The sequence below is a fragment of the Acomys russatus genome, chromosome 20, assembly GCF_903995435.1.
Source record: "Acomys russatus chromosome 20, mAcoRus1.1, whole genome shotgun sequence".
Classification (NCBI taxonomy): domain Eukaryota; kingdom Metazoa; phylum Chordata; class Mammalia; order Rodentia; family Muridae; genus Acomys; species Acomys russatus.
Window position 1 is genome coordinate 42,492,593 of NC_067156.1, and position 11,230 is coordinate 42,503,822.

At 38.7% G+C, this 11,230-nt stretch overlaps 1 pseudogene; it reads right to left on the minus strand.

Moving 5' to 3' along the window:
* Positions 1-403: 403 nt before the first annotated feature.
* LOC127204263 (28S ribosomal protein S15, mitochondrial-like) lies at positions 404-2,977 on the minus strand (annotated as a pseudogene).
* Positions 2,978-11,230: the final 8,253 nt, after the last annotated feature.

An 11,230-nucleotide genomic window follows, 5' to 3' on the forward strand; every position in this document is an offset into this window, starting at 1 on the left:
AGACTATTATCCCATTAATGCTCATAACTGTCTGTGGAAGAGGTAAGATCTCATCAGACAAATGAAGAATCGGAGGCACAGAGAAGCTCTGCAACTGCCCAAAGGCGCCACGGGTGAGATTCAGTAGACTTCCTTCTCTCCTCATGGTGCTGCCATATCTCTCTTTAGCTACAGCAAGCCGTTCAAATCTCTAATTAGCACATCTACTTCTTGGAGAGGATAAAAGTCCTTGGTTGCTCAAGAAACCCCTAAAGAATGAATGAGGCAGAATGATGTTTCAGTTTAGTTACAGTGCTTATGTGTGCAGTCGGTGTTGCTTGCTCTTTGGACACCAGATTTAACTTTTTTATGTATCTTTTTTTTTTTTTTTTCTTTTCTTTTGTTTAAGGCAGAAGAGACTTTATTAATTCTCTTTGGTCGCCTCTGGTAGGGCTTTGGAAGGGTTCTCTGGCACGCCCTGGTTATTTTGCTTTTTGACAGCAGTTTTTTGCTTCCTCAGTTTTTGCACCTTCTGGAAAACCCGAACCCGAACGCACAGAGGCTTCTCCGCCAGGAAGCAGTGGTGGACCTGTTGGAACTGCAGAGGGGATAAGGTAAATTCCACTCCCAGCTCCTTGTAGGTCTTCTCAAAGACGTCATAGTTGGTCTGATGGAGGATTCTGAGCATCTTTTTCCTCTGGACAATGCTCATCGGCTGATGACGTTTGTGGGCTTTGTCCTTTCGATGTTTCTACATATGTTCTTCATAATTGCGTATCCTGACAGTCAAGGCAGCGATTTTAGCTTCCAAGCTTCTGGAATCCTCAGGGGTTTTCACAACCCTGCTCATCAATTGTTCTTGCTTGATTTTAAGCTTCTCTGTCTTGTTGGCCATTTCCAAAGACAAGATTCTTTTCACAGCATCATCAACCTTCTCCATGTTGGGGATGATACTCTTGTATTCTTTGATGAATGTGGAAGCGAGTGGTTCATCATCTCTGCTGGGGGGACTGGTTTCTGGATGTATGGGCGGCATGCAGGAGACTTGGAGGTTGCAGGCCGCAGCATGCTGAGGGCTGATAGGCGCTGCCTCCGCCCCATGTGGAGAGTGGGGCTTGTGCCACTGCCTGGGCAGGAGAACAGAGCTCAATGTGCACCATGTGGCCTGCAGCGTGGTGACTCCTGTCCCGCCCCCACCCCCGCAGTCCCGCGCTGTCTCTGCGGCTCCAGGTTACTCGGGGGCAGCCACGACAGTTCAGCGACAAACAAGCTTTTAACTTTATAAACAATGGTCCATTGAGGTTGTTTACCAGCAGGATTGTTAGATTTGTTTGAAATACCAATGTTATCTATAAGATAAAGAAAGTTAAAGGAGACAGATCATTTACCTTATTCTTTCGAATACTGGTGTTCTGTAGGTGCGTATGTCCAACCTCTGAGCAGCTGTCAGTGACACTTCATTTTCTAGCCTTAACCTTAATCACCCATTCAACATTAGAAAACAGAGAAACTGGGTCATCCAAGCCATCTTTCACCGGCAAAACAATAGCTGGCAAGTCATCTCTTCATTCGGAGGAACAGACTCTCTTTCATTATTCCTATTACTGTTTCTATACACGTGTACTATGTATACATATTCACAGACGTGTGGACAGACATATGTGTGCATGTGTGTGGAGGGCCAAGACACACTAGATGTCTTCCTTGGTTGCTCTCCACCTTCTGCATTGAGAGGGAAGACATCTCACACTGAAACCGGAACTTGTTATTTAAGAGAGTTGGCTAGCTAGCTTGCTCAAGGACTTCCCTATTCTTGACTCTCTGGAACTGAGGTTACGGGTGGACCACCACACCCATTCAGCTTTTATGGGTTCTGGGATCTGATTTCCAATTCTTGAGCTTTCACAGTGAGTGTTCACCACAAAATCAATTCTCCCATCCTATTGTTATTACTGTTATTTAGGAGAAATCAGTCATTTATGTGCACAGCAATGCTCAACTCCAGCACAGTTCTGAGTTTCATCAAACATATAAACATATATGATTTATACCTGAATTATAATACATATCTTTCCCACAGTTCCAGAAAGAATCTTTTATGCTGCCTTTGGGTTCGTCCCCCCTCAATCTGTAGGCAACCATTTCTCCCCTGATTTCTATAGGTTAGTTTTCCTGCGAACACATCTGCTTTTTAATTTCCAAGTACTGCAGTGTAATGTAGCACATCAGGAAAATGAATACTACTGCCTTGACCATTGTAGTCTTGGATCTAATTTACCTAATACTTGGGTTAATCTGTCTGTATAAAATATAATCCAATGATCCCATGGCAATTTTGTCATCTTGTGGCATAGTGATTTCTCTTAAAAACAAAACAAAACAAAACAAAACAAAAAACCAAAAGTTCTGACAGACTCAGCACAAATCTATAGACATGAGAGTTTCACGTTTTGTTAGTGAGTTTGCACGTTTCTATAAATCATGCCCCTCCCCCTTTGTGCTCCAAAAGGAGAGTTAGACTAATGGCCTCTGACAATGCTAAGCATTCTTAGAATGTTCTCTCAGAAAGTTTTCTCAGAACACTATAATTAAAAAATAAAAGCCATTACTTCTGGAAAAAAAAACCCAGCCCCCTCAAATATTTTGGATTACATGGAAATTTATGTGTTTATTATTATGCAGTAAGAAACTCAGAAAAGAAAATCTTTTAGTCATTCTTTCAGGCAGCACTTTTTTTTTTTTTTTTTTTGCCTAATGTCATTTAAAAAGGTATCACTAATAACAAACAAACAAACAAAAACCCAGCAAATAAACAACCCCCTACCTAATATCCCAGGTCACAACTTCTGTATAAAACACACTGCTAACACTCAGTAGTTTAAAATAATATTTTATTAATACATCTAAGAGTTCTTGACTAGATTTGGCAGATCTCCCCTCAACAGTTACTAACTAAAAATCATCAAATACCTGAGGCTTCCTTGTGAGCAATTGCCATGTAATGTAATGTATTGCAACTCATCAGAGAAAACAAGTAGTACTGTTTGGGGCATTGAAATCTTGGGACTAATTTATCTAATACTTGGATTAATCTGACGGCATAAAATGTAATCAAGCAGTCAGATGATACTATGGTAATGTCATCACATGTTGGAATCCTGATGGAAGTGACAGTATGAGGAGTAGTTGGAAGGCCTCCTCACTCATGGGTCTTGTGTCAGGTCTTGGCAAATCTAGAACAGCTGACAAAAGGTTGGGCACATCTTTCCGTGCAGCTCTCACCCTGGCATGTTGTTGGTCTTCCTTACAATATGGTGGTTGGAATGTTCTGATATTTGCCTGTTCTATAGCAAGCATCCAGACAAAGAAGTATAAACAGCACCTCCAGAAGCTGGTATGGCCACAGATGCCTTATCACAGGAGGTATAAGGTATTGCTTATCATTGACCCCAGAGTCTGTTGCTAATGGCGTCATGATACCAACCTAGATCTGAAGGTGATTAGGAACGAATGAACTTGCACCCAACTTTAGCCTAACCCAGTGCAGCTTATGATTTGAGACCTGTCTGAAGTGGTCTTATTTATAGGGTTAGAAAATTTTAATTAATAATTTATTATGCAATAGTTAAGTCATCTATCATTCAACTATAAGATTGGAAATCTTACAATTTTTGGATAGGAGGTGTTGACCATTTTAAAGTTGATTTTTTTAAATCTGTAAACTCTGCTCCATCCCCTCTAGAAGAATTATATGGAAGATATGTATTAATTTGTGAATATGTGAAACCGTGAAAAAAGTCACAGATTTGTAAGACATTATTAAGATGACTAATGTTCTTCTGAGAAACAATCAAGCAAGATACATGTATTCTTAAAAATAGTAAAATTTGTCAAGTTGGTTCCTAACACATTACATCCACCAATTGTCTTGAAGACATTCATTCATAGTTTTCTTTCCTCCTGAAAATACTCTTCGACTTGCTGATGAACCTGCTATACATGTCCTTATAACAGTAGCATTGATCTCTATCTGAATAGGATTGTGTTTTCCTTGGCTGATCTTCCTGTCTTCTGCTTCTTGTAAAACAGGAGTCCCTGTAGAGACTCAAATACTCTTTAGTTCTCACAGGGCTATCAGCTATTTAACAACCATCTGAAGAAAAGAATGACTAAACAAGTATGTTATGGGTGTTGGTTGGTAAACTGGTTTTGGAGTGCACTTCATTTTGCAGCTCGAACAGCCTTTTACCTGTGTGAAATTTAAAGAATAGAATTTGTGTTGTGACTCAGTCCCTCCTTGAAGCACCAGTTTAACTCCATTCCCCTCCTCTGGTCATGGCCGCTTCCAGCTATTACAAAGCTCTAGTGACCATTTGGAAGCCTTATCATTGGGACATGTTCCATTTCAACAATTCTTACTGCTACTGTTTCAGGACAAAAGTTGTCATTATCTCTTGCCTGTTAGAAGAATGCCCTAGGGTAGATCAGGTGGCGTCTACATGCCTATGGTAGGAATTGCAGACTCCTAAATACTGTATTCTAGTTGTGTTTCTATACAGTTTCTAGTCCTATCTTTCTAGTAGCATGAACTGCGAACAGCATACTCATGTGAGACCTTAAAGTTAGTGTGTTATGCCTTTAGAAAGTCAATATTTAACACAAAACTACATACACATATTACTAAGATGCTGATTAGATTCAGAGGATCAAGAAAGAGGGTCTGCATTTCTAGAAAGTTCCTCAGGTGATCTAAATGCCTCTGCTTAAACCTCTCTCAGATGAGCAAGGCTTGTTCCCTAAGTATATGCCATGAACTTCCTCAGGCCTGCCTCTGACTCGTTTTCTTGCGCTGAAAGATTTGTAGCTATTTCCCTGTTTGCTGAATTCCTATATTTTGAAGATCTAGACCAAAAGTTGGAAATAAAAATGTGTGCTCAAAATAACCATAAAGACAGACTATATATTAAATAACATATAGGAGAATATATACAAAATCCCATGAAAATACAGAAGGATGAGATTTCCTATATGTCACATATGTGCTATTTTTAGGGGTTTGTACACAGTGGTGTACAATATATCTCTGGAGAGATAATTTTGAATAATTATTTTAGGTCCACAAAACTATTATGAACAAAACTGATCTGATTGTCATCGCTTTTAGTCCCTGTTGGAAAATTTGCTAGGCCATAAATTATCTTCCTTGAAGGAAGTATAATATTTACTATCTTATTTAATGATCCCAAAATCTGTACTGAATCAGAAGTAGAAATGTTAAAGTAATTACATTTGGAAGTCAATTTAATGAATGTCCAATATGTGAAAGCATTATTTCTGTAATCTTTTTTATTGCGCAATTTATCATTTTTATTGTTAATTTACTTATGCTATATAGTTCCAGGATGAATTATAATCTCTAGCCCCCACCCCCAGTTTTTCAAGAATGAAACACAGCAAGCTTTTGGTAGAATGGACTCTTGCTGTTTGCTCCTTATGCATTTTGGATAATTTCCTAGTTCTGTCTTAATTGTGTCATGTGTGCATTAAAACAGACATTGCATTTCTTGAATTCCAAGTTTCTTCAATTTAATATCCACAGTGGCCCTAAGACTGGAATTGTGATGTTTACAACTGCTTCCTGACTGTGGTCTTTTTGACTTCAGAATCCTGAGTTGAAAAGACAGACCTTTGCACATGTCTGGCCAGACTTCAGTTTCAAATATGAATTTCTTGAATGATTTTTTTTTTGCTTAAATCATAGTATGTGCTGTTACAAAATCCTTCAAGTAAAAACATAAATAAAACACACCACTCAAGAGTAAGTCTAAAGCCTGCTTCCAGTGACTTGCCAAATCATGCATGCTACCTGAGGACCGGCACTTCCTACCTGCAAGTTTACTGAATTATAGAACTTCATATTGAGTAGGTATAGACTTATAACAATCTCTTTTGAATTTGAAAAAAAAATAATTGCAAGAGGATTGATGGGAAACAAAAAATAAAGACCCTTAAAAACAACATCCTAGCCTTTTGGGTCAGGGTCAACTTGACATTCGAATTATACTATCCTACCATCATTTGAGTTCCAAGTGTTTGCCCTGTGTTTGCCACACATCTCTTCTCCCTCCCCTGCCCTTCACCGCTACCTGTGGAAGCAGTGACATTAAGTACAGAATAATCTCACTGTATGATCATTCAAAGATATTTCAGAAAGATCTCATGACTAATAAAATCCATCCGGTCTTGCTTCTTTGGAAACAGGACTGATAAAGTCAAGTTTCTTTGAGTGGATTATGTAGATTTATCTCTTGTTCATCTCTCTTCTTTGCCTCTTCTGTTCTTCATTCTTTTTTTCTCCTAGGTAAACACAAAGGCTGCCTAGTTTGAGGTATTTTTCTTAACAAAAATTTTTGCTAATAGAAAATATAAGTCATTAGTTTCCTTGAACTGTGTATTGGGCTCTAAAAGATACTGAGAGTTCTAAGCCTTGTGCTTTCTATATACAAGCAAACCCAGTGCCACCACTATCCTCCAAATGGATTCAGGCACTGTGCCCTGTGCTTCATTTTGAAACACAAGTTAATAGGCAGACAAAAAATGGTATTCAGTTCTAGAGTAAAGTTCTATGTGGGCAGGTGGTGTTAGAAGAGAGGAAAAATGATTTCTTTTATACCACCCTCTTCAGACTATAAAGTAATAACTGGAAGGTATTTCTTTTTCTTTTTTGGAAGGTGTTTCTGAAAGCTATTAAATGAAAAAAAAAAAAGGGAACAAAAACAAAAAAACACAGTAACAAGTACACTCCTGCAGTATTAGGTCCAGAAATAGGACTGCTCTTTGTCAGACAAGGACGTATAGGGGTCAATGTGTCCATTTCTCAAACACATGTAAGCCCTAGGATTAATACTATATTAGTTATTTAACCAGTGCCATCCAAAAGGGAAAACTCTAAAACATTAATTCAGCTTAGATTTTTGCCACAAAATCTAAAAATATATAAAGGCCTTCACCACTTTCTATAGGGTTCTTACTCTCAGATTGGGACCAAAACAAAACAAGAACAAACAAACAAACAAACAAAAAACCCCAACATCTCAACAGGAATTGGTTCACAGTCCTGGTAGGCTCTGTGGAACGACTGAGTCCAGAAATACTGCAGAGATAAAAATGTACACTCACCATACATGATTTTTTTTACTGTCCTTCTGCAATATCATAGACAAAAATTAAATAAAAAATGGACAGGGCTTAGACATCCCTGTATTGTATCAACTCAAATTGGATTTAATGGCTGGCTGTGTGTCATCAGCTCAGACCCATTTGTACAGGGCTGTGGAGTGCGGACCTGGTGGAGATGAATGACTGACTGGCTTTCTCATTACTTCACTCCTGCTCGGCTGTCTCTGTTCCTGTCCTTTGTATTATAATGGAGGACAGCTGTGGCAGTGCAGTGAATATTAACTAACCCCTGGGCCTCAGCAGATTGTGACTTTAATCCCTGCAAATACCACTAAAATCAAAATTTAATTACACTCAGAGTAGCTCTGTTAATGCCTGAAAAATATTTAACAATTAGTGGTTGGCTTAATTAAGCAAACTGCCTTTCACAAAGCAACCTGTAAAGTCCTCCCAAGCCCTTCCCTCCCCCCTCTTTCTTATACCATAGACTAATTAGTCTGATGTAAGCTCACAGCACTTCATTTATTGCTACTGAGTCTGCTGCTTAGCTGATATAGGCCTTGAGTTTAACAGCTTGTAATAGAAGGGGAAGTTGTAAAAAGAGCAAAAAGAAGCCAAAAACAACAACAACAAAATAAAAAGATTCACAGTACACAGCTACTTAATAATAAAGGAAATCCTTTTAATAAGCCATTGCAGGCTGTTTCTTCATTCATATAGATATTTGCCTATACAGGTGAGAATGGCTATAGCTCAGTTACAGTGTTGTTGTTTCAGGAGACCTGGGAAAATAAAATAGCAAAGCAGTACAATCACTTGGACAAAAAGAACTAGCCTCTGTCTGTATAGACCAGACTAAACAATACTGTTTGCATTATCGCCTGACCTCTTTGGTTATGAGTTCAATTCCCTGATTCAGGCATCAAGCACTTCATTGATGAGAGTGATACAGACATGTCACCGGGTACATTCATGGGAAGAGCTCTGAGTGTTTAAAATGCCACACAGTGACATATTACGCCATCTAATCGTGTAGCTTCATTTCTAAATGAATACTTAGACCAAGATCTGAGTGACTGGGAGAGTAAGTCACAGCAATTTTTCTAAAGGCATCATCTCTCCTCAAAGCAAGCTAAGAAAAAACAGCCCCAAGCCTCAGAAAATAACAATTTAAAAATTGCCCTGAGAAAGAAAACGAGTGCCACAGCAATCAAGGAACTTGCAGACTGTTTGCCGAACAGGAAAACTGAAACCCTGACAGTTTCAGGGATTTCCAGAGCCATCCGAAGAACTCTGTTTAGTCCATCAGCTTTAGGGCAAAGCCCTCTAGGCCTCCACCCTAGAACTCTTCTGTCTCACCTGACTCTGGACAGGATCAGAGAAGGATGCATCCGCTTTTCCAAATTGTTAAAAATCAAAAGACAGAAAAATAGGATCAGAGGTGGGGCTTCTAGAGACTGGTCAGATGCGGGTACTAAGAGAACATGGGATACAATTTAGAAACTGCTGAGTGAAAATGAACCTGCAACAGATGGCCTCTTAACGCCACTCAAACCTAGAGAGTAACTGAACACTTAAAAGATCTTGTGCTGGGATGCGTTGGCAGAGCACTGACCTAGCACGGTGAAGCTCTGTAATTGACTCTCACAAAGAGAACGAAACGCCTTAGCTTTACAGTTCAGATTTTTGCTAGCTGTACTCATACCACTGTGTGCAAACATGAATGAGTGTCCGTGAGAGAGATCTGGAGACAGAGACTGTTAAAAATTATTTAACCAATAAGCTGATGCGTTTAATCTTTGATCATTTTAGTGGAAATAACATGTTCATTTAACAATGTAGAAAATGGTAATCTCATCCTTAGGGAATTTTTTTTTTAACCATTATAGAAAATTTCTTCATGTCATATTAATTCTTGAGTATTTCATCTGTTACTTAACTTGATATTTAAGGGTAGAGGTGAAGTAGGGCACTGTGGTATATCCCTTTGATTCTAGCATTCCAGAACGGAGACAGGTGGATCTCTGTGAGTTCAAGTGCAGCATGGTCTACACAGTGAGTTACAGACCAGCTAGGGCTATACAGCGAAACTCTGTCCTAAATAAACAAATAACAAATACTTTAAAAAGATAGCAGAAGCAAAAGCAAGCATCCATGGATATTTATCCAAAGGGGTGTGCTATGAACACCCACATCTGACCAGCCAACAATCTCCAACTCCACATAAATCCGTGTAGTCTCACTGAAGGAGTAGTGTGTGCCTGCCTCACCCCTTACAGTTGGTGGATGGAGAGGAAAGTACACATATAGCCTGTGGTTGAGATATCTGCATTCTGACTCAAGAATCGGGCAGCACCTGGCAAGTGTTTAAGTCTTTCAGTGGGAAGAAATGTAACTTTTTAATAGAAGAGGAGACAGCATATTATATTTCAAAATTGATATCCTTGAAAAGTGTGTATTAACATAAATGATACAAATTGGTGTAAAATCCTCTTGTGGGGTTTCCAGGAATAATTGTGCTTTAATGGAACACGGAACTTATGCTTCAAATTCTTTTATCTATTAGTCATAAACACATCTTAATTTCTTTTTGAATGCATGCTGCATAACTATTAACCAAATGTTCAGTCACTATCAAATTCAGTTTCTTCGGCATGTTTTCTCATTCAAAAGCATATAATGATTCTCTTTAATGATACAAAACCCTGCTTCTAATGGATGCTTAGACCTCTTTTCCATTATTGAAAAGCATGGCTGGTTTTAGGTTTTCAGTTAAATGCAACATAATTTTAAAATAGTATACTATGCTTAAGTGATCTTTTAGGGTTTTATCTTCTGTAAGAAAGCAGCAAGTGTTAAAAGCCAAAGTTTTAAAAAAAAATCATTAACATCAATTCACCCCAGTTCAACTGTCCAAACTTTTGTGTTAAAAGAGAGACAGAAAAAAAGAGGAGAAATAAATAGAAATCCTCTTCTATTGCAAGCAAGAAAATCTGTGAGTAGAGTGCTCATTTTGGACAATGGAGATCATTTGTAAATAAAGAAGCCACCCCATGTTTGTTTTCAACTTGCACGTGTCAGCTGTCCTGTGAAATAGGCACTGAGACTCCCATTCTTGGCCAACAGTGAGAGAAATGCCTCTGTTGAAAGGCACTGTGAATCTCTCATGGTCAAAAATATCACTCCTTTGTTAGAAAGATTTATTTATTAGAAAGACATATTACACAGTGTGCTGGTGACATGAGGATATACCACCACCTCTTTCCCACACCCCATATTGTGTACACACACAGACACACACACACACACACACACACGTATCCCTCCTTAGCCTTTCTACCACTGATGCTCTAAGAAAGGGGATGAATACTCTTAACTAGGTTCAATTATAAGACGATAAGTTTACTATATGGATTCATTTCTTAGTTGATCATGGCACAGCAACATGATCTTAATGCCCAGAACCTATACTCAGTAAAATCTCCAGTTCGGACTCTCAAAAGAGTGGTTAGATTAATGACTTTGAAAGTACGCAAAGACTCCAACCATTTCTTACAGACTAACGTCAGTCAGAAGAAGTAAGTTTCATTTTTGGTTCAAACATCCCTGGGGCTGGCATCTCTACAATGAACTAGTAGTTAGTCACAATGAAAACAGTGATGTTCATGTCTATTTATGCTATTTCTCTTTGCATCTATATCATTTTTCTTGGTGATCAGAATTAGTCGGTTTGGATACTTGGTACAGTGGTGCTCGAGTTACCCCTTCTCTCTGTAGGCAAATTGCAAGAATTACTGAATTTCTTTTTGTTTAAATTTTTAAATTTTAAAAATTTATTATAATTTATTCAGATTATATTCTGAATGTTATCCCCTTGCTTGTATCTTCCCATATCCACCCTCCCTCCCTCTACCACCCTATTCCCTTCATTACTGAATTCTTACTTCTGGAGATTAAGGTCTTCCTTCCTTCCTTCCTTCCTTCCTTCCTTCCTTCCTTCCTTCCTTCCTTTCTTCCTTCCCTTTCCTTGGGTTTTCAACACAGGGTTTAACTGTGTGGCTCTGGCTGTCCT